Source organism: Macaca fascicularis, chromosome 7, assembly GCF_037993035.2.
Source record: "Macaca fascicularis isolate 582-1 chromosome 7, T2T-MFA8v1.1".
In the NCBI taxonomy this organism is placed as follows: domain Eukaryota; kingdom Metazoa; phylum Chordata; class Mammalia; order Primates; family Cercopithecidae; genus Macaca; species Macaca fascicularis.
The window spans coordinates 129,950,258-129,972,213 of record NC_088381.1 but is presented as its reverse complement, the minus strand read 5'-3'; the positions used below and the strand labels follow the sequence as shown (position 1 = coordinate 129,972,213).

The window sequence follows — 21,956 nt, the reverse complement described above, 5'->3', positions numbered from 1 at the left end:
TGGGGGACTGTTGGGAAGGCATGATTGGTTTTGCAATGTGAGGACATGAGATTTGGGAAGGGCCAGAGGTGGAATGCTTTGGTCACGTTTCCACCCAAAACTCACCTTGAATTGTAATAATCCCCACATGTCAAGGGCAGGGCCAGGTGGAGATGATGGAATCAGAGGGGGACATTTCCCCCATACTGTTCTCATGGTAGTGAATAAATCTCATGCAATCTGATGGTTTTATAAATGAGAGTTCCCCTGCACAAGCTCTCTTGCCTGCTGCCATGTAAGACATGACTTTGCTCCTCATTTGCCTTCTGCCATGATTGTGAAGCCTCCCCAGCCATGTGGAACTATGAGTCCATTAAACTTCTTTATAAATTACCCAGTCTCAGGTATATCTTTATTAGCAGTGAGAGAACAGACTAAAACACTGGATATACACAGAAAAAGGTTATTTGCTTTGAGACACCTACATGGGCACTGGTGCCCCACGTGAGTCAGTGTTTTGTAGAGGCCCCTAGGATCATCAGTTTGCAAAGCTGATAACTAGATCAGCTTTATCAGCTTTGCAAACTGATGGAAAGTTTGCTAGAAAGAGAGGGACGCTATCTCCCTGGTGCATGCCAGTTCACCTAATGAATCCAAGTTCATCTAATGCTCAGTTCACCTAACAAATCATGGAGAATGATGCACACACCCACAGCTGTTCAGTGGATAGAGAAGCTATCTTTCACCCTGAGATTTATAGTTGTTGTGTTTAAAAAATGCCTAAAAGGAGTCAGTTCTGTTGTGTCCTTTTAAATGACGTGCACTATCTAAAAACCATTTCAGGGTCACTCAGTGAAGAAGCTGTGCCAGGAGACTGGGAATATCTTCCAAATCCTTAAGCAAACAGTGCTGAAAACAAACTGCTGAAAGAAATACAAGCATATGACTTTAAAATGATGCCTCTGGAAATAAGGGACATACAGCAGCTGCCAGATGTTCATGATCCCACCTCCCCTACTTAACAAAGGCACCTATATTTCACCAGAAATAAAATTTTATTAGTAACATGTCAAATGTTTTAAAATACAATTACCTTTCTTCTTCCTCTCAGTTTAAAAAACAATCCAATAAAAACTCTAAATCATGACCCAAATATTTTTAAATGTGAAAAAGACATATTTTAGATTATGTAACAGATACACATTTTCCCAAATAAATGTTGTAGAACACCATCTGCTTGATATTTGAGTGCATTCCCACAGAAATAAATTCCTGCTTCTCTTCCTTCATTAATGGTTTATGACAAATTTATGACACTATATTTCACAATAGTTATACCAAAATTTTATGACCAAAAGAGCCTGACAAAAATCACTTGGCATGCTCAAATTAGACAATTTATGTGACTCTCTCATTTACACCAATCCTCCACCCCGTACTGAGACCCCAGTGACTGAGGAGAAATAGAAAAATTACAGCAGGGGAAGGATCTCTCACAGAATAAAGCTCAAAAAAGAGCTCAAGACAAGAAGTTACAGATCCAGGTTCCATTTTCAGCTCAGGTTTTCCATCATCTTCAGCTTATGCAGCTACCCAAAATTCTGAATTTAATGTAGGATGTTTTTGTAAGGTTGTCTCAGATTTTGCCAAGCAAGAAATTGCTAAATTCTTGTTAAATGTGAACAGGATTTCATCTTTGTTACCAAATGGAGCTCCCTTATGTGAATATAATCAAGAGGAAAATCAAGAAGAGAAATTTGCATGTGTCATCTCCTGACTGATAAGAATGGTACATGACTCTACCCATGTTCCTTTCCTGCACTTGATATAGAGAAAACTTGTAAGAGGAATAATCTTTGCATTTTACTCTGCAAAGTATTATAGTATTTGTGGCAAATTTAGAAAACTAGTGTTATGGTTTTCCGATTTTACTTCATGCATTTTATTTCTTAAAAGAAAAAAAATCCCGCAGAACATAGACATGAACACAGTCTTTGAAAGTTTAAGAGTATAGGCTTCAGTCTGCATATTTCTCCAATGATGTAGACTCTCCCAACTCAAAGTGTGGTGGATGGATTGGCAGCATCCACATCACCTAGGACATTCGAGAGATGAAGACCTTCATTCCTCATCCCAAACCTACTAAAAGGAATCTGTATTTTCACAAGATCCCTAGTGACTTGTAAGCTCAAGAAGCACTAATGTAATGTTTTTAATCCACCCAACCCTAAAGGATAATCCTTGAGAAAGACAAAACTACTTTAATGGGGAAATTTTGTCCATAACGTTCAATCAGGAATGTAACAACTTTTAGACATGGCCCACTTAATAAAGAAACAAAAAACCTGAAATTTGTCTTGTGGCTGCTGTATAGTAATGAAGTTTGAGAATGAGAACATATAAGTTAAAATGTCATATGTTACATAAATATTCAGGACCTGATTAATTATACACAACCTTCCATTGTTTCCAACCTAAGTAGTTTCTTTTGTGAGACATATACAACTGTTAACTATTACACTGAATTCTAGAAACATGAAGATTGCCTTAGTAAACAATTATTTAATGACTAAGTGCAATCGTTTCAAAAAGAATTTTGTTCAGCCAGTAATGACCATGTTACTATGATGAATTCTTACTTGATACACTCCAGAAACTTTCCCAAAGGAGTTCAGCCAGTACTGCAAACTGTTACTTTCCTCTTAAGTATCAATGATAGGGAGCAAGCTGGGGGGGAAGAATAGAACTATAACTTCCACTTACAATGGACTATAAAGACTGGGGTCAGGATGTGATTTAAAGAGGAAACCACAGGGAGAGAAGGAAGGTGGCTCCAGTACCTGGTGTTAAGAAATACTGAAGTTCATTCAAGCAATTCACCAGCACAAGGCAAATTAAAGAAGGCTGCCCCTCTGAACTTGCACACAATATACACAACTTTCAGGCTGTGATTTATTGATTCTCTTTCTCCTTTAAGGCTCTCCTTAACATTAATATTAATCTGACTTGCCCCATAAAAGAACATGGAAGCCAGATAGGTAAGGGGAAAAGGAATTGTTCCCTACCTGACTGGTCTCCCTACCACACCCACGAGATATGCCCCAGGGATGGGCTGAGGTCAGCCATACTTCCCTTAGGCAATAGTGGCTTTTTGCCAACAGTAAATATGCTGTAAAGCAAAATGTATCCTCTCCTTTCCTTCTAAGATCTGGGTCAGGAAAACTTTCCTTCACCTTGTGCATCTTCTCACCTGCAAACACTTTTTGAAAGACATGTTTGATAGCCATCCCAGTTTGGAAAAGGGAAATGCAGGTACTGCATTTGGATTTGGTAAAACAAAACCAAATAATCTGATTTCTGGGACTGTGCATTATTCACTTATGTATCCCCAGCCCTAGCACAGTGCCTGGCTCATAACAGCTGCTCAATAAATGGTAGTAAATTGCACTTATTTTCAAGTCTTCTAGCACTGAGTTTGTTAAATCTTGGGTGTTACATTGAAACCAGATAATGCATTGGAACTTATCCATTTTCCATTTATACACAGGCTTGCCCTTTAGCCTTTCCCTAACCTTAATTATTTTCTATTTTTCCTTTGCTTATCCACCCAAAGAGCTCAGTTTCAGGGATATTTTACAGTGTTCACACTTTGCAAATAGTAGATATGCTGAAAAGAATCTAGTCTTACTCATCACGTGAATGAAAGAAAGGAGCAATACATTGCAGAGGTCAGGTGTTCTGCGTACAGCAGACACGGGAAAGCAAAATTGAGCATAGCAAGCAAGAACATCCCCCACACAACAGAGCAACTTTTTCTTTCACTTGCTAATCCTACTCTTTACTGCTCTGGCCCTGCCCTCTTTTTCCTCTTTTCTTCATTTTTCCTCTTCTACTTTTTTATTTTATTTTTTATTTATTTATTTATTTATTTTTTTTTTTTTTTTTTTTTGAGACGGAGTCTCGCTCTGTTGCCCAGGCTGGAGTGCAGTGGCGCGATCTCGGCTCACTGCAAGCTCCGCCTCCCGGGTTCCCGCCATTCTCCTGCCTCAGCCTCCGGAGTAGCTGGGACTACAGGCGCCCACAACCGCGCCCGGCTAATTTTTTGTATTTTTAGTAGAGACGGGGTTTCACCGTGGTCTCCATCTCCTGACCTTGTGATCCGCCCGCCTCGGCCTCCCAAAGTGCTGGGATTACAGGCGTGAGCCACTGCGCCCGGCCATTTATTTTCTTCTTCACTTGGCCTTGAGGCTAGTTGGACACCCACAAGAAAGATAACATTACCAAAGGCTCTCCATTTTCTATCTCACCTTCCTTATCATAAGGATGGCTCTTGCCACCAGAGAAAGGATGTCCAGGTTTTAAAAAAAAAAGATTGTAACTGGTCTTCCACCTTTTGCAGCTCCTGTAACAAAGCCCGCTGGGTAGTCAGCAAAGCAAGCCTGTGTGTGGGTCTCCCTATAGATTAGTTGGCCGTGCTAAAATCCCGGTAGTCTATTAGTTAACCCAGAAAAGTTTACACATTTTACATACAAATTTTCTAAATCAAGATAACATTAGTCAACCCCTTATCTATGAGTTGTTTATTGGAAAAAATAATTAAATGCCCTACAAGATATTTTTTAACTACCTGTTTCGAGGCAGACACTTTTTTAAAAAAGCATATTAACAAATATCACAGGGGAGGGATAGCATTAGAAGTACCTAATGTAGATGACAGGTTGATGGGTGCAACAAACCACCATGACACGTGTATACCTGTGTAACAAACCTGCACATTCTGCACATGTATGCTAGAACTTAAAAAAAAAAAAAAAAAAACCCACTGGTTTTTAAGACAGTTCCTTCTCGATGTATGAATATATAGATCAGAAAACTCAGTTAATGATGTCATCAAATAAAACAGGCTTTTATATCTGTCACTGGTTCATTGCTCAATAATTCTTTCTTCAAGATTTATTAAATACAATAAATATTACAATGTCACACTTTTTTCACATTTTTTCTCTTCCTCTCTTCTCTATGCCAAAGTATATGTATTTCAGTCCTCAATCAATTTCGATATGTGGCAGTTTTGTAAGTCATATCTGTTACCATTGGTGTCTTTTACTTATAGACACTGTCCTAAACCAAGTCAAATGTTCATTTCAGAAAATATTTTAAAGTATTAGAAAGCTAATTCTACCTTTAAAATTGTATGATGGTGTAACTATCCCATCAAATTTGGAGTTTTTCAAATAAGATCTTATTTTTTAAAATAAGTGTTCTGATTAAGTATTTTATAAGCAGTGAAATAAAATTTTTGAAACTTTGGTATCAAATCTTGCCCTCAAATTAATTTTTAAACATTTAAATCTGTATTTCAAAGCTAACTCATTTATACTAAATTGCCTTTAAAAATTAACCTAAATTATAATTTTTTAGTTTCTTCTAAAGCATTTCTTCCTACTTTGATTGAGTAATTAAACATAAGCCTCATAGTCTTATCAATAATATATCTATGTGGTCTTCAACACTGCAGGCTAATTAGGGAACCAATACTCTTTATACCAACTGAATTCATGTTAATCACCCCAGTGATTAATTAGAGGGACCAAGTATTGAATCAAAACTAAAACCAAATTTCTCTTGAATAGAAGAAAGTTTTCTTGGTTACAAGATGGCATCCAACTAGGGAAGATACTTTGTTGACAAGTCACCATACATAGATTTTTTTCCAAGGCATATGATTCCTAAAGGTCTGTAGTATCTTCATTTAAAGCAGTGCCCTTGATTATGATTATTACGTGTAAAGTGTTCTGAAAGCACATTAGTAAGCAAATCATTCCAAACCCCTTTAACCATGTTCTTCTTATGTCCTATGCAATCCTTACTTTAGATTCTTATCTTCATTATCATAGTCTTCCCAACACTCATCTTTGAGTCTTTGGTATTTTCTTAAATACACCTTTGGCACCTAGTTTTTCCAATCTGTTTTATCAGTTAATGACAATTCTTTAAATGATACACTCCATAGGACAAAACTTCAGACATTGAAATCAGACATCTCACTCAAACCTGAAAGAACAGTATGAACCACTTCAAACAATTTCGTGAATCTATCCAACTTGTTAAATAATTATCTGTCAAATTGCAAAACATAGGGACTTATCTAAACTTCACCACCAAAGGCATTCTGAAACAATTTGTCAAATAGTGAATGATCAGCTATTATACAAAAATCAGTGCAAAGTTTCATCCAGGCAGCCTTAAATGTACTCTTAACTAGATGAAGAAATAACATCATGTGGAATTTGTTGTTCTCATTAATTTTTGCAGATAAGGTTTCTAAAAAGTATCAACTCATTAAAAACAAATTTACCTCCCCACCCTTTTCCTGAGCTTCGCAGCCTATAAAAAAAAAAATAAAATAAAACTTAAACGGCTAACTAAAGGCCCACCACAAATTTTAACCAACCTGTAGAATTTAAAGATAAGCCCATCTGCAAGGCTATTTTGTTAAATTTCACTTTTAAAGAGAAAAGTCTAAGCCCTCCCCACAAAATAGTAAAATGAATCAGTTTGGAGTAATCTGGTCGTTACACTCAGCAGTTTAGTTGCAGTGTCTTTGCCCCATCTTGAATTGCTATTAATGGTAAAAGGAAAATGGTATCAAACAATTATTTGGCACAATGCTTGACAAGTCAAAGCACTTCAGAAAGAACCAGCCCTTCCTCATGTCATTTACAGAAAATTAAATGTGTTCCACCTTTCATCCTCAGGGACATGGCACTATCAATTTAATCTGTTACTTTCATTACTTTCCAGTAAGAGTGGCAGAATTTGGAAATCAGGGCGTAAAAGAAAATTTTTCACCTGTATAATTATTTAACGTAGGCCCCTTCCTACACATCTTATGTTTAAAAAAAATCTTTGCTTCTTAAGCGCTAATTGACCGCTTTATCATATGTGAACATATTTTCTAGTCAATTTGATGATTCTAAGGACTGCTGAGTAATAACCATTGTTCTCTCCAATCAGTTCAGCATGCATCTCATCTTTGATATCAAGTGCACTGGTAATGAGTGCCTTATATTAACATCTTCACTATAAACAGTTCAGGCATTTAGAAACAAAGTATCAATGGACTTAACAGTTACTTTAATTCATTTTATAAATAAGCAACTGAGAATTTTGCTCCAAGTGGCTGCTAGTGTAGCCCATTTCATAAATGGCATTCTCCGAAGCATAAGGCACAATATGATACGAATGCAGCTCTTCATAATAGAGAGACTGAGAACAGCATTCTTGTACCATAAACTTCAGCCGTTTTCTTGTATCAGAATATGCAGTCTTATAACAGGGAGCTTCTTTAAAGTATTCATAGCTCTCTTTCTCCGTCTCTAGATGTATCTTCCTCAGCAAATTGTTAATTAACACAGACCTTCTTAAGTAGGTTTCTGGGTCTTCAAGAAACCTGAGCTTCTCCAGAGAAAGTTTGAGAATGCAAGTTCTGTCCTCAGGTAATATCAGGTGCTGGAAAGCAAACATGATCATTAAATCTATATTTAGAAAAACAAAAACTACAGCTTTTTACTGTTGACAACACTCATAAAAATGAAAAAATAATAATAAATAAACCCTTACTTTTGGAAAATACCCATGGTAATCTTGATGTAAATCTTCTTCTTCTGCATATTTTCTCTTAAAGTAGGCTACTTTCGACGTTGTTAATGTATATGTTAATACTTTTTTTGGATAAGCTAAACAAATAAAAGAATTGGGGAAAGGTCAGATTTTATTGTGGCAAATAGTATCTTATAATATAAATTTTATCTATAAAAATAAACTGGTGATCCTGGAAATTGGTGTTCTCCCTTCAACGTGGTGAAGCAGTGATTGAAAAGCCGGCAGACAGGAAAATACCACCATCCAGACCCAAACTAGATGTTCTAGAGAGGATACCAATCTTTATTTCCTTATGCAGCCCCTCAGAAATCAAATACCAATATACTATTTTATTTCATGCCATTTAATGTCAAAACACACCCAAATTTGAAATGGAATGTAATGGGAGGAGATAAGAAATTTTTCATCATTCTTTTAGTTAAACTGCTCAATATAGAGAGGACATTTAGTGTTACTAGGTTAATCAAATTGGCATAAAATAGTTGGTAGCCCAATTACACTTTAAAGAAATAACAGTGTATCTATAGACAAAACACTCTACGATATGATTATGGTATAGCCATCATCCTAACACATGGTTTAATGGATGTTCTAAGTAAATGAAAGAATTAGGTAAGGTTCTGATTTGCAGACTTGGCCTTGTCATAATACTGAAAGTGAAGACCTTTGTTTTCTCCTTTAAAATACTGTTGCTACCGAGGTTCTGAGTTATTTAAGGAAGGACGGGGTTCCAGAAGCCAATTTTCACTGATCCTTCAGTTTAAAGGCAGTGCTTAAGAGAGTTCCCAGAGTGTACTCTAGGTGGCACTCATATCACAAAAAGGAGGCAAGATCCACTCTAAAAGCTAAAGACAAGCAGCTTCCTAGAGAAAGCACTGAATGAATTTAGAAAACAAATTGAGTCCGGTTCAATACTCATTCAACCTCAGGGGACCAGGCCAGAAAGAAACTTCATATTTAAATATAATTTATTTTACTCTTAATACACACCATCAAATATTTCTATGTGTTGAAACCATTTAGTTCACAAAATAATGAATAATTTATGTGTTAGTTAAATAAATCTACAGCAAGACATTTGATGGTTTTCCTCTAAAATCTTAAATTTTTCTAAGCTTAAATATTTAAAATGTGTTCAAGACTTTGCCTTTTCTAGTTTGTCCTCCAACTCAGTGGCATCTGAGCGACAAAAGCTTCCTGCAACTTTTTGTAGTTATATGATTTTCCTCAGTCAGTAAGAAAAGCTACAAAATCACTCCCAAGCAGTCCAATTTTTCACTGGCGTCACTGTGGATTATTAACCAAAGAGAGCCTTAAGTCTGAGTTGTTATGTTTTGTTAACGGAATGAAGAATTTTAAAACACTGGTGTATCTGATCTTAAAAGAAATGAGTATGTCATGATAATTCACAATTGAACTGAAGCAAAGACAATAGTTGCTACTATACTTACACAATCCCTGAATTCAGTAAGCAAACACAGCTTACGTAGAGTTTTCACTGATTTCAAACGTTTAGGAAATAAGAACAAAACTGTATAGAGAACAAAGAAACCAGTTTTCTCAGGGGCTGCTTTTTAGTAAACTGCATTTTCTTGGTATATATTTTAAGGATTTAATCAAATAATTAGGTGAAGCTTTGGGTTATCCCATGTGACAATTACTTGTACTTGCTTCTTTTTAAACTGTTTAGCTAATTGATGTAATAGTTTTCAAATGTTAGTGAGCATCAGAATTATCTGGAGGGTATGTTAAACTCTGAGGGTCCCACCCCCAGAGTTTCTAATTCAGTAGATCTGGGCTAGGAGCAGTGAATTTGCATTTCTAACAAATTTCCAGGTGATGCTGATACTGCTGGTCTGGGGATTGCATTTTGAGAGCCTCTCGTTTGCAGCATTCAGCAGCTGTAGTAGTAGCACTATGGCAACGAGTTAAGAGCAGAACCTTCAGTCAATCAGCTGATTGCCATATCAATAGAATGTCAGGCAATTGGCTTGATTGATTGTTATTGTTACTGTTGCTTCCCTACACTGGCTTAGATGCTTTAGCCTCATGAACAAAGCCAGACTGCATTTTAACTAAATAGTGAAGAATGAAATCAGTTTTCCTGGGTTCACACTAAGAAGCATCAATGGCTGTTATTAGCATTATACCTGGGCAGGTCACTAATTTTTTTTTAACAAGTTCTAATGAATTACTATAGTGTAGGTGACAGTGAGGAAAGACTAGAAAATGAGATGAGTAACTTTATTATAAGCAAACATGACTTTCTTATATGTGTCTTTTTTAAATGTCTGCTTATTTTATCTTCCATGTAATGCAATATCTACAGCATTTACGACCAATTAAAAATCTTTTAATGAGTGATACAAGGGAGGGCAGGTGGCAGATTAGAGAACCAAATGACAAACTTATAGTTCTGGCTCCCAAGTGCACCTCCAGGAAAGATATTTTTATTTAACAGATCAAGATTTAAAAAAATCATATCAAATGATTCCAAGGTTCATAAAGATTGTCTGGCTATCATCAACCAGTTAGCCTAAGATACTGAATGTATCAGATCCTGAAAATACAGATAAAATTCTCAGGAATTCTAGATTTGAGTCTCAACTCCTCCGTGGGCAACACACTTAGCTATTTAGTTTATTGCTCTTAAAAAATACCCCCATGGGTTGTTAAAAATGCTGAAAAGCCTTCACAGCTGGTATCAGTTTGACAATTACCTCTTTGCAAGCTGTTTAGCTATTTAAAATGTTTTCAGTATCAATTTTGGAGGATGGTTCTAGCCACTTTTAGGTTCAAATATATAGCAAACATAAGTTCCTACATCTGTTTGCTTGGCTGGATTAGAATTCAAAAAATTCATAGCTGATAACTATGTATCCATCACCTGATTGAGCCTCCTGAGTGTCCAGATAAGAAAACTACAGCGCAGACAAGTTCAATAATTTACATTCTGGTATGTGGCTAAGAGTTTGGGTTTTGAAGTCAGATGGAAGTGGTCTGAATTCCAGCTCTGCTGCTTCTTATTTGTGTGACTTTGAGCAAATTACATAAACTCTCTAGAAATCTCATTTGTAAAGTAAGGATAGAAATAACACTGGCTCATAAGATCATCGAAATAATTCATAGAAAGTGACTGGCACTGTGCCTAGCATATAGTAAATACTCAATCAAATTGTAGACCTTATTTGTGCCATTAGTCACAAATATACCACATAGAAACAAAGCCCAGCCTGGCCTCCTAGCTCTGACTCAAAGACTCCACCACCCTGCCTCCCAAAAATACTAGATTGTAATGAGCAAGTTAAAAAACTGCAAGAAGATATTGCAAATGATCAAGTTGAAAAAAAGTAGTACAGATTCTATAACAACTCCAAATATCTCTGGTGTATTGCCATTGGTCATGCATTTTGGGTGAAGGAGGTGTAAACTATTTTTGAAACATACAGATAATCATCTAGATAATTAATTAAAGCTGACCTGACCGTCCAAGGAAGTTTGGTTGTTATGATTCAGTAAACATGTGTAAATCTATTATAGTTCTCCTGCAACTAAAAGGCCAAACTCAACCCAGCCTATTATTCAAATAAAGATGACGAAATAGACAAGAAAAAAATGAAATGACTTTATGTCTTCTTATTCTGAGTGTTCTGAGCTCTGAGAACAGTATGTAAATTACAAAACTGAATTAGGCTGAGCCTAAATTTATCTCTGAAAGTGAAATGGCTAATGCTGGCTTGAATATTCAAGCTGTTTCTAATGCTATATCCTCTGGGCCCATAAAATATCTGTGCCAGGCTCAGTGTCTTTGGTAGTATAAAACATCAATAACCAACAAATTAAAAGTTACGGAACAGAGTGACCATCCCTGTCATTAGAGTTCTAGCAATACAATTTATATGTAATTCTTTAAATAAATGTTTAAAATGTAATTACAAATGATTGCTCAAATGCTCTTCCTTATTGCTCTGCTTCGGCCTCCAGAAAACTAAAATCGTATTATGGTGCAGGTGATTTCATTTGGTATATGGCCCGGGGACAGTATATTAAGGAAACATCATGAGCAAATTAATTTACAAACACTTTGAGATAACAGACCACCGTAAAAAGAACAACTCCTGTCAAAGTAATCCATTCTTTATCCAAGACTGAAAAGCTGGAGACATGGTGAAGAAGTGATGAGTTCAATATATCTTAATTTTAGTTTGGTTTTCATTTTTCTCCCCACAACATTTAAATCAAAACATTCCAAAAACAGAGTTGAAACCGTCCTATTAGATGTGTGCATCCTACCCACAGACAGAAGGGGTGGAGGCTGATCAATGAGGAGAAAGAAGGTTGGTTTCATCTCAGATCAACAACTGACTTGTGTTATAGATAAATCAAGCACCTCAGCTTCACGGTCTCTTGCTGATTTTTCTTTGTAACATGTTAGCCTGGCATGAGCCTTTGAAAGCGCAATGGTCCCTATTTAGCTAAATAATGCTTTGCTGGTGGCAAAGCTACTGGAGATGTTTCCTTAAGGGCCATGATCACAGTTGATTAGAAAGAGTTACCCCATCTGTCCCTGCTAACCATATTCTGCAGTCTCGCTGTATGGCTTAAAATACTTCAGCATAACCTCCTAGTTCTGTCCAATGGCCCCAGTTCAAATATCAGCTCTACAGTTTATTTGCTTACTGACTTTGGCCAAGATATTTAACCTCAAAGAGCCTAACTTTTCTTTAACTGTTAAATGGGGGAACAATATCAAACTCATTGAGTTTTACTGGAATTAGAAGAGATGATGTTTAAAAAGCAGTTACTCAGTGCCTGTCGCATGGGCTCATATTTCCTGCTCGATAAATGTTATGTATTATTATTGCAGTGACTTTATTTTGAAATCATAAATACATATCCTGCTCAGCAGCATTATAGTATACCTAGGACATTGGTCCTCTCTTTAGTGCTAAGCACGGGCTGCATGAAGCATTCACGAATGTATTCAAGAAGGGAGATGGGTGCAAAGTTCAAGGCTATGATTCTGTGCCTTCTGGAGACCTTTGGCTCTGTTGATGTTTAACAACGTTCCATCAGCCATCTTTCTTCTCTCTTATAACCCCCTTGCCTAGCACTTTTCTGGATAATATCCTTTATGGTAGTGGAACTCAGTGCCAGGTTTTATCTCCGAATCAATGGAGCAATCTGTTTCTTCAGATTTATCATCCACCCCAAGCACAATATTGACTTTACTGGCAGTTTAGAATTACCAACAAGTTCCAGCTCCTAGCAGACTTTCTTATGAACTTCCAGGAATAATGAGAGCCAATGACTTAGAAGACTTTCTCAAGATACCAGCAGCATTGTTTGGTACTAGATTGCATCCATGTCCCTTGGGATAACCCCAAGCACAGGCATGGAATAGTAAAGAAAACCCCACCAGTTCCACAAGCCTATCCTGCTCCCATGGTAATGGTCTCTGAACCAAACAGAACACCATTAAGTTTCCTTAGATGCTGCACTAAAGCCAATTGCTGCCATGATCTTGCCCCGCTAATGACAGAGGCCAAATGCAGGAGGCTTCTCGGGTAAACGTCATGATTTTCCACCGCCTAGAAGTGGATTCCTGATTTTGAGGAATGATGTTCCATTTTACCCCATCTTTTACCTTGGAAAGTAGAAATGAATTAGAAAGAAAATTGCTTTTTTGGAACCACATTGCAGTATATGGGTTCCAAGAAATCCATACCTAGAGATATGCTAGAGAGATACTACAACTTCCCTCAATACCCAGGACTGGTACTCAAAGAAAAGACTTTCAATCCCTAACCTATAGATAACAGTGGCCTTTCTAAAAGTACCTGATCTATATCACTCACATTGTCTTCTACTTTGATATCACCACCACCACCACTCCATGCTTCAGTATATTAACAAAAACATCTGTCCGGGCCAATGTTGCTTCTGCTATCCCAGAAGGGATAAAAAACCCTTATGGATAAAAAACCGTAAGATTGAACTAATCTTTAATTTTACTCACTTTAAAACACATGAGGATTTGCCTGGAGTTGGGTGGCTCTCTGCCATCACTCATATGGTACCCGATTTGTGTTTCACCTGGAGTAGCTCTAGTGGTGAAATAATTTTCATTCACAGGGTACCTTCTCACTAAAGAGCTATAGGTGCTTCCATGGAATAGCGCACAGCCATACTATACAGCCATAAAAAAGAATGAAATCATGTCCTTTGCATCAACATAGATGGAGCTGGAAGCCATTATCCTAAGAGAACTAACACATGAACAGAAAACCAAATACTGCATGTTCTCATTTATAAGTGGGAGCTACATTGAGTACACATGAACACAAAGAACAGACACAGGGGCCTACCTGAGGGAGGAGGGTGAGGATACAAAAACTACCTCTCAGGTACTACGCTTATTACCTGGTGTTGAAATAATCTGTAGACCAAACCCCCAGTGACACACAATTCGCCCTTGTAACAATCCTGCACATGTACCCGTAAATATAAAATAAGTTTTTCCTAAAGAGCTATAGATGCTTCATTAAATTGTGTTATGTTCGAGCTCAAGCAATCTACTTAAGCTTGTAGTCTTATACCACACATTAGATAGAGAGAAAATGAGCCACAAAGCAGTAAAATGAGCAGCACATGGAGGCAGAATTGAGGTTCTAGGCTCTTGAGTCTTGACTCTCTTTACGATATTCCAAACTTTTCTTCATGTTCCTTACTCATGCTCCCTTTTCCTAAGCACTTTGAAAATAATATATACTCTGAAATATACATGCAGAGTAGACTTCCCAGCCTCAAACTTGTTCCTCCTGTCCTTCTACACACCACTGATATTTAGATAACTCTTGTATTTCTACCAGGAAGCCTTCTTGCTGCACTTTACTTTCTGTCATTCTTTTGTTTTCTAAATATAAGGCTATATTACAATATTGAGTACAACACTGGTTAGCTCTTAGTGCTTTTCAGTAATATCCTTCCACCACCCCTTCACCCCATCTGAGAATTATTGCAGTGAATTGGATGGCTCTATTATTAGCCCATTTGTATAAACTTAATTAGAAAAAAAGAAAATATAAAAAAACTGGTGTCAGATTACAAAGGGTAAACATTAATGTATTAACACTATTTCGATAAACAACTTAAAAAGAAAAAGGAAAAAAAGAATCCACAAGGATTGGCTTCTCCCAAAACTCAAAAGTATCCTTCCTTTGTTTTAGTGCTGAATAGTTGTGGTCAATGTACTCCTACCTCTGCTTCAGAGTTAGCAGTTTCACTTTTTCTAGGTTTCTGAGGCATATTGCTTTGACAAACAGAGCAATCCGAACTGATTATTCCTTGGCTTTAGAGTTATTGTTGGGATGCCAGCTGACATGAGTCATCAGTAGAGAGCCCAGGTATGGAGGGAAGGGCCTCAACCTCTTGATAAAAGTTTTCAACATCTCTCTGTGCATCGAAGCATCTTCTAAATTCCATGAAGTTTACATGACATAAAACTGAACATAGAATTTTTCACATATACCTAAAAACTTCCAAATAGAGTATATGAGTAAAAAAGACTGAAATTATATTTTGATTTAGTTTTAACCTGCTTGATCTCAGCCTTATCCAAATGTTATACTCCTAAGTGCGTGCCCTCTTTATAACCCATTACAATATACAAGTGCAGCTGGTGTTCAGATTGATGAGGGTGACTAGATCCTTAAATAAAAATTGGTGTGGAACTCTGTATACATCTCATGGCAGATGACAGTAAATATTTTTGGTCTCCTTGGGTTGTTTCTCACCATAAAATACAGTCAGTATGATAAATGAAGTAAGAAGGGTGGATGGTGCTAACAGCTAACAAAACAAACATTTTTGACAGTTCAAATGCTAATCTTTAATGCTTAAAATGATTAAACTACAGATATTTAAATAAGTGGCTACAGAGATCAATAATCTTAAAGTCTCATGGTATTCATAAATCTGTACGACTAGACCAGAATAAATTTTCAAATAGGTTTCTGAATAAAAATGGTCAATTATTTATTTTTATAAAGGGAGGAAAGAAATGGGATGAAATGCAGCATGGTCTATTCTTATAAATTTGATTGTTATTTGCTAGGCTAGTTACCTACGGAAAGGGCACAGCACATGTGAAAGTTACAAATGCTGGAGGTCTGAACACTCATTTAAGATGTATTCAGTCTTGAAAATTGAGTTTAAAATGTTGAACCCTCAGAGGTTTCTATCATCATGACCTTATGCAAATTAAATTTGAAGCATCACAATAATCTCTTTCTGCAACTTGGAGAGTTCTCTTCACTTCCTTCATTCAAACAGGCACTCGTGTGCTCAGTAGGCTTCCGCTTGGCATGTTCCCGGAGCCAGGCTACCTAATTTGGCCCGCCCTATTCACATGGGTCTTAGAGAGGAAAATCTGCCAGCCCACAAATGTCCTTTTTACAGAAAACCTCTATTGACTTCTACCCAGCAACCATCTATATAAACAACCCCTTATATTGATCTTGTAAGTTATGGTAATGCTACATTAGCATTCATTTCTCTGGATACATATTTAAACAGTAATTTCTTTTAAGCTAGCAATTACCTGGTAATGCTGAATCAATCCGAAAAGTGTATTTCTAGAACAGTTTCAGAAAATCTGCTGAGAGTTCCCCTTTGCACAGCGAGCATTTCTCACAGCCTCAGGCTCATGAATGGTTACCTGAGATCTTGAAACAAGGAGACAGACACAAATAACATCGGGCGAGTCAGGACTGCACTGATATGAACTGGTTCTCAAGTCAGGAGAAAGCCTGCAACAGGAGGATATTATCTAAGATATTTGAGATGGGGTTGGTCTGGACTAGATAGATAGATAAGCCTTTAAACACACACAATCACTTCAGTGTTCTCCAGATTTAAGTTTAAACATGAGAAATCTTAACTATCCTAAGAAATTTGGAAATAACTGAATAACTCATCTTACCAGTTATTTACTTGGGAGATTATTTTTGGAAGATTATCAGCACGCTGATTTAAAAAAAAATCAGAGTCATTCTTAAGTTTTAATGCCAGATTTTATATAATTTCAGGAAGTATTCCCTCTAAAGTAACAAACCAGGAGTTAACTAAACAGACGAACCCAGTCTTTCTTTAGAATGCACATTCTTTCTCACAAGATTTGAAATCACCAAATGCTACTTTTTCTTTGAAGACAGCATTTCCTTAAAGGGCCATGTTTAACTGCACCTTTTCTACATGGATGTATGCTTACGGATCTCATCATCTTCTAAATTTAGAGAGATGTGCTTTCCAAAGGAAGATAGGCAGCCAATAAGGAGGATCCCATCAAAAGAGAGGTGAGTTACTATGGTTACTTTTCAGGAGGTTGAGTAACAGTGAACGGCTGCTCTTGGCCAAATGGACCCTTTCCAGAGGAGGACCTAAAAAGAATGTTGCTATCCATACGTGTTGATTCAATTAGTCAAGACTACACTATGTCGTTTGAGCTTTAACCACAGGCTTTCTATGGGCGCTTGCTGCTTCCAGCCTAGCCGCATATAGGCAGCGAAGTCAACGGATAAACAAGGACTGAAAACTTCCGAACGCTAACCTGATAGCGAAGAGCAAGGGAATCTTCACCCAAGAACCAATCCCAAGGTTTACATTTAAAAAATCAAATCAGGTCATTTGGGACCAGCAGCTGGCCACTCTTCAATGACTGGGGGCGGGGTGGGATCCCGGAACACGTCCCTATCCTCCCGCTCAAGGAAAGGAGTCTCTTCTGAGCTCGGAGGAAAGCACCTGGCTGGATGGGTCCAGACATACCTTGCGAGCTGGGTCCACTCACCAGATCGGCGCATGCACCTGTTAGGTAGAGGCGCGGGGTTCGGTGCTCACTCCTGCTTTTGGGGCTGTCACTCTTCAGTCGGGCACTGACAGCGGCAGCAGCGGTAACTGCAGCTCGGCGGGCAGCCCTGGCTCCTGCAGGTCCGTCCCTCCAGTCTCTGAAGCGCCTCTCACTCCGGGTTCGCAGCTCTAGGCGGGCGCGCAGCTGTTCTCCGCTCGCATTGGACCACAGGGAGCAGATGTTACCCGGTTGCTAGGAGCGTTGCTAGGAGGCGATGACGCCCCTCCACAGCTCGGGAGCAACTTTCCTGTAGGTCGAGTGCGCTGGCGGGGGCTGCTGGGAGCAAGGTTGAGCGCTGGAACGCCGAGGGGCGGCGAACAAAGAGCCCCTACAGAGGGGTCCCGACTGCGCTCGCCTAAGTTGGGGCTGGCGGAGTGGACTGGGAGGCTGGGGCGGGGCGAGAGCCACGGGCCCGGGTAGGTGAGCGGCCCCGCGCCTCCACCGGCAGGTCACTCGCTGCAGGCCTTGGCGCTCGATGTCCCCTACGGAGGTTGGGTTTGGGGAGAGGGGTGGGGTGGCACTTTCATCGACTGAGGAAGCAGCAGTGTTTGGCTCAGTGTTGTTGTTGTTGTTGTTGTTGTTGTTGTTTTAGACCCTGATGCTTCCTCTGGGATACTCTTCGCCTTGGAGCAGGGCGCTGAGAAGGGAGAACCGGATGAGTTCGTGGGTGTGACGGGGTGAGGCGTTTGGGGACGAGCAGTACGGGATCTTCTGCCTTCTGGGACTCTCCTCCCTAGTATGTTCGTGTTTGTGTCTGCAGGTTTGAGCACTTGATAGATTCTGAGGAGGGATATATTAACTAATCCATAAAAATCAGCCCAGAGTCTCATTCCTTTTGGCGTTGTCTGTGGCTGCCTACTGGCAGGGTGCCTCAGATTAAGAAAAAAAAAAATGTTCTTGTGGTCTAAAACACGTCCTTCACACAATTAGAAAGTCTTCATTTTGGTCCAACAGCTAATTAAAACCTCAGGCCAACATGTAAACTTCTTTAAAACGAAAATGCAGAAGAGCAAAGGTATTTTTCACAAAGGAGACTAAAGGTGTGCGTGTTTTAGCACTTCAGTATACTTTAGTGTACATGTACACTTTAGTATAAATTTACCCAATTGGTTGCATAATTTTTCATATCTCACTCAAGCTATGTTTTTATGTTTTACATTGCTTTTGTTATTGTTGTTGTTGTTGTTAAATAGGGCTGTTTTCTTGGGGATGGGGGATAATTAGAACATCAAAGTGGGCAATTTGGGTAGCCAGTAAGCCAAATTAAAGAAGGGAAGATGAAAAATCTAGTAGAGAAATGTTGCCCAAAGCTATCTTCAGAGGGAGAATCGCACCGAAGAAGAGACACATCACTTTCCTGGTTCCCTGTAGAGTCATGCCGGGGCCTGGAAGGAAGAGAGCACTACTGGGAATCAATTAGAAAGAAAAGTTGCCGTCTTTGGAGCCAGGGCAGGGCTGCTGTGCAGTGTTACATTGATTCCTGTGGTGGCTGGCTGTCTGTGAGGCTGAAGGGGCTACACCAGTGGCCCCACCGCTCTCAGGTCGCCCTGCTTGCTCTCTCAGCACCTACTGAACACCTGCGGCAAAGCTAACAGTTTGTTAGCCCTAAGATTTTTAAAAAGCTGGCAACCTAAAATCGAACTGTCTGAAGAAGTAATCATAAGCCACAGTGGTTTGAAGATCTGATGATAAAGTTTCAGCTATCGGGTATGACAGCGGGCTTTGGGATGGGTACACCTCAAATCCAGGAGATGGTCTTAGCCAGAAGTACACCACTGCTACTTCCTTCTTAGTTGGAATAAGGGCAAGATGCAGCTGATAGTTCAATCAGCCTCGTCTTCTCGTCCAGTTCATCTCAAAACACTCTCCTCCTTGCTCTTTAAGGTCCAGTCACGCTGGACTTTTTTCAGTTTCCTTGAATATGGAAGGGTCTCACTTGCCTAAGGTATTTTGTACATGCTGTTTCTTCTTTCTTAATGTGCCTGCCTTTTACCTGGCTCACTCCTACTCAGCTTTCACGTCTCAGCTTAAATACCACTTCCTCATAGCAGCTTCTCCTGACAGCCTCCCACCAACTACATTAGCCCCTTAATTACGTTCCCAATTCACCCTACCAATCCTATTTCACAATATTCATCACACCAGATTTTAAGCTAGTGCACCTGGTTAACACCGTGTCCCCAGTGTCTAGCACACAGTGCCTGGTACATCAAAGATAACCAAGAACACATGGGAATAGATGAATCCACCTGCCTGGTTTGAAGTCCCTGTTTTCACCTTAGCTACGGAGCTATCAGTTCATGAACTTACACTAACCTTGAAGGCAGCCACTAGTTGCTGTCTTTACAGTTACTCAAGCACAAGAGGGGGGCTGGGGGAAAGTCTATTATACAGAAAATAGTTTTATTCCCTTGACGAAACATTGTGTTTATAAAGCGACTTTTTTCCCCCTTTTCAAAACATCTTATAAAGGTCACTACCTGCATTTTAATAGCATTGGGAAATACTCACCTAAAGTCATTTATGTATTTTCCTAATTCTCGTCTTTCCACACCCTCTAAAGTGGTTGTGAGTCCTCTGAGATGAACTGTTTCATTTTTCCTTAAAATACTCCTCTACCTCAGGTAAAAGCAGCCTCCATAATCACATGCTATACCTCTAGGGAGAAAAAAATGTATTTGGGAGCAGCTAGCTAATTTGACCAGTATGGACGGTATGTCTAGTGTTATACTTTATCTGAATAGCCTAGGAAATCTTTTCTATTGTCAGTTTAACTTAACAAATAATTGCCAAATCCCCTCCTCCTCTGGGACCACCTCAAGATATAACAGATGTTGGAAGACACAAAAGAAAGGTCAAGGTAATCCAAGATCACAGGATTCCTTGATGGCATAACTGGAATTAGAAAACAGGTATGATTTTAATCTTGACTAGGTTATTTATGTCTGCAGATTCTGAAATTCTGAAATTCTCCTTGTAAGATTAGAATCTTTCATTAAACAATTTTGGATTTTAAAATACATATTAAAATTCCATAAAACCTACCTTAGAATGTATCCAAATTCTAATCTTCTCACCACTCAATCTTGTCCCTCCTTGAGATGACCATAGATACAACGCCAATCCTGTCTCCTACTTCTTATCTGTTTGCTGAAAAGAATCAGATGTTTTATTACGTAGTGGAATGCACATTAAAATTTGTCAGCACTGTGAAATGTCACCCAAGCTTCCCCTTGAGCCATATTTCTGAATATTTCTGGGGCAACCCCAGGGAAACTGTAAAGAGACTATGAAGCTTACAACATATATCATGTGATTTGACTTATTTGACTTATCAATAAAATGCTACACAGGTAATTTTTTAATTACTACAAAAGACAAAAAGAAGAAAGAACCAAAGAACCAGAGTCATAGATGGCTATCTCAATTATTTTAACATTTCAGCACGGGTAAGCCTGTGTTGAAGCAGTGTCACAAGATAGCAATCATTTGCCAAGTTTAAGCTCTCCAGATGACATACTCTAAGATTCATATAGGAAAAATGTTTCCTCTGCATTATTCTTCCTTTGCTCATAGTTATATTTGCTTTAATGTTTCCAGTATGCCATATATGTATGTATCTACTAGTGCACATACACACGTAGAAATGGTCAACCTTGCTCAGCCTACCAGCTCAAAACTCTTTGCCCTGTGGCTTCGGAAACGTGAACTCAAATGGTCTTTCTCTGCAACAATGCTCCTTCGCAGTGTTGAAATGGTCTAAATCTAAGGTGACTATGGATGTACAAGTAGAAGTAGAACCCTTAATCAGCCGATAGAGTTCTAGTGCTGTCGTGGGTGAGAAAGAACTTAAGCAACCAATAAGTTTGCCATTGGCAAGCTTTTCGTAAATAATCACCAGTACCACAAAATTTCAAATAATTTTTTTAAATGTAAGTATGCCAGATACTGACTTAACAAGAGTCTTACCGATACTGTTTCATTTTCTTGGGTATACAAATAAACTACAATTCCCAGCCTTCTTAAATATAGGTGGAGCCATTGGACTAGTCCTGGTCAATGGAGTTTGGGCAGAAGTGAAGAGCGGCACCTCTAAGCCTGTCCCCTAAAACACATCATTCGATCCTCATGTCTTTTCTTCCTCCCCCATTTGTATGGCAATACATTCCTTCAAAGTCCATAAGGACTCTGAATGACCAAATCACAAAAGAACCCCTGAGATACTCCTAGAAAGAAAGCTGATTGGCCAAAAACATCCCAGATTAGGGAGAAATAAACCTTTCTTATGTAAATCAACTGACATTTTGGGTTATTACAACAGGTAACATTACCTCAACTAATACAGAATTTTTAAATTGTTTAAAAATTGTCACTGAATCATCTATAGAATTTTTTCTCTATGCTT

At 38.6% G+C, this 21,956-nt stretch overlaps 1 long non-coding RNA gene across 2 annotated transcripts; it reads right to left on the bottom strand.

Annotated features, from left to right (window-relative positions):
• Nucleotides 1–7,602: 7,602 nt before the first annotated feature.
• On the bottom strand, nucleotides 7,603–17,650 carry LOC135971994 (uncharacterized). Of its 2 annotated transcripts, none has more exons than XR_010588514.1 (3): nucleotides 17,470–17,650; nucleotides 16,247–16,370; nucleotides 7,603–7,718 (listed from the first exon to the last, which is right to left on the bottom strand). It is a non-coding gene; the product is annotated as an uncharacterized lncRNA (long non-coding RNA). The 2 variants fall into 2 exon arrangements; XR_010588513.1 differs by having other exon boundaries at nucleotides 17,492–17,650.
• Nucleotides 17,651–21,956: the final 4,306 nt, after the last annotated feature.